Below are 2,397 nucleotides of genomic sequence, written 5' to 3'. Positions count from 1 at the left end.
TCTAGGTTCTGAATTTTAGGTGAAACCAATTTTGCTTAATATTACAGCAATTATAGTAATCATGACTGTAATTGTCATCATCACTCACTCATTACTTACAGTACAACATAGAAACACAGAGATCCAAAATCCCTGAATGTCACATTTGTCACAACGCCCACTGTCAGGCCAGAAACTCCTACGTCACATATATCATGACATCCATCTGTGATAAGTTAACCATTCCACAAGAGGCAATTTTCATGAGAATGGATTACTTTCATACGGTATTTTTTCTTTTGCTAAAATTTGACTAATTTTCCTGCAGTTGTGTAACTATGGCATTGTACCAATTCCTAATAAGTATCACTTTGCTAATGTATCATATATAGACTCACATACCAAACCACTGACACAAACACTAACAAACCACATATAATAGAAATCACACACACACCTTATGACATGGCCTGTTCGGAGAGGTTATAAGACCAACCAACCCTCACCCATTTATTATGAAAGCATATCACAAAAAGAAAATAACCCGTGTTGACACCGACACTCATTATCCAGACCTTCACTCACGTTAATTGAGGCACAGAAAGGAACGGTCAGACAGAATGACGGAAGCTTTCGAACAATTTTTTTCGAAGTTGGCTGGAGACTGCTTGTAGCGGTCATCTTTATAGAAGTTTTGTATAAAATATGTAAAGATCTCTTTGGGTTGGATGGATGCATTTATACTAATCACATTTCACTGATATAATTTGATGAATGTTTAGAAAACACCCACAGTCTCTTTGAAATAAGATTTTTCTCTTGTAATAAATCATATTGGATATGTTATATCTAATGAAAGCCCTACAAACTATAACCTAACCTAATTGTGGCTCAGTGTCAAGCAATTGCAAGAGCCTCCGCACAGTTGCAACAATGATAAAGGACAACAAGCCTCTACCACAAAAATTCTTAAAAGATATAACTTGAGGTAATTTTTGAACCTAGGACTGCACCTCTGCCCCTTCAGTGCTCTGGCAAGGGCAAAATAAACTCCTTTATATATATCTGGCAAAATAGCTTGTACTGGTTTCTCATTCAACAACAATTCTCGGAGGATATCTACAAGCCCTTCGTTGTTAGAATGTAAGCAGCGGAGGTTTGCTCTTTCGGTGGCACACCCAAGGCTGAGCAACCACTAGTTACCACAGGTATCTTTGGTAGGTAATTGTGGCCTTGCCTTCACTTCCTGGGGAAATTTTCCATAGATAATAGTGTAAATCTTTGCATTCTTAAGGGCATTACCTTCGTTTACCTCTATCTGCAGAAAGTCCTTCTCAGACTGGTTCCTAATTTGGTGACAAATCAATAGGGAGCTCAATATTGCAAAAACGTATGACTTGGATTTGATGGTAGCCTTTGCAGACACATGGGTGTTTGTTATCATTTGAGTTTCATGCAAATCACATACAGAAAGTGATAGAATTAGCTCTGTTCTGCCTGATGCCAGCTGATATAAAATACATGAATACAGTCCCTCCAAACGTCTTATTTCCTCAAAGGAGGGTCCCGTTTGGCACAATTTCAGGGCAGATTCTTATCATAAGACTGACACATCGTGGCACCCAATGCATGGGTAGTCACGCTGGAGGACAAGCTTTGCTATTCGGGAAACACCAGCGCCTCCATGCTGGCACACAGTGGGTAAATGGGCCTCGATGGTGAATGAACAGATGCTGAGAAAGATGCGAAAACGAAGATTATTCCCCCCACAACACGCTACAGAAGAGACACTCGCGGTCTAGAACAAATAGAAGCTTCGGGGTGCCTTCCCCACCACTCCTGGCAGTTGAACCCACCCTGAAGTTCACGCCGTTTCCCCCCCGTTCTTTCAAAACCCACCTAGCTCTCTCCCGCCCCATCCTTCTCTCTCTCTCTCTCACACACACACGCCCAATGCCTCCCTCGCGTTCTAAGGGCACGTGGCATTGCACAGGCACGCGGACACTTGCCTGAAGAGCTAGCGATGGGGCCGCCCTCCCGTCAGAGGCTGTTCCTCGCTGTACAAGGTCGGCGTCGAATCGTCGATTGCCACGGCGTTGTCAGGGCAGAGCGCTCGAGGTTTCCCTTGCTCCTCTCCACGCCCCTGGGCCCCGCTGGCTCTTGTCCTGTGCCGGATTTTGCTCTCTATGATGCCCTTTGATTCCTCTTTTTCGTGTGTCTTCGGCACGAGGTGCTGTGCCTCGTGTGGGATGTCTATAGGACGGGGTTGGGATTTTTTTCCCCCCTCGGATTGCTTTTAAATATCGGATTGTTTTTCACTTTTGTGGAGGTTATCAGGCGAGTTTAAAGTTTGTATTGCAGTTTGGATGCTTATCTAAAGGAATCCATCATTTGATATGAAATTATTAAGAAATGAAG

At 43.1% G+C, this 2,397-nt stretch overlaps 1 protein-coding gene across 7 annotated transcripts in view; it reads right to left on the bottom strand.

Annotated features, from left to right (window-relative positions):
* LOC122243899 (peptidyl-prolyl cis-trans isomerase FKBP4) overlaps nt 1-2,128 on the bottom strand; it is a 12,640-nt gene extending 10,512 nt beyond the window's left edge. For 3 of the 7 annotated variants that reach the window (XM_043001644.2, XM_043001645.2, XM_043001642.2), the window contains exon 1: nt 1,989-2,128. The gene's annotated coding sequence lies outside the window, so the exon portion shown is untranslated. Of the gene's footprint in view, nt 1-1,281; nt 1,782-1,878; nt 1,902-1,988 lie in introns of those variants that run through there. The other 4 variants (XM_086543943.1, XM_086543945.1, XM_043001643.2 and 1 more) reach the window with 4 other exon arrangements.
* Nucleotides 2,129-2,397: the final 269 nt, after the last annotated feature.

Source organism: Penaeus japonicus, unplaced genomic scaffold, assembly GCF_977035675.1.
Source record: "Penaeus japonicus unplaced genomic scaffold, GWHDUDI00000001_assembly GWHDUDI00000014, whole genome shotgun sequence".
Lineage (NCBI taxonomy): Eukaryota > Metazoa > Arthropoda > Malacostraca > Decapoda > Penaeidae > Penaeus > Penaeus japonicus.
Note: the sequence above shows the minus strand (reverse complement) of the source record. Positions and strands in the feature narration are given on the sequence as shown.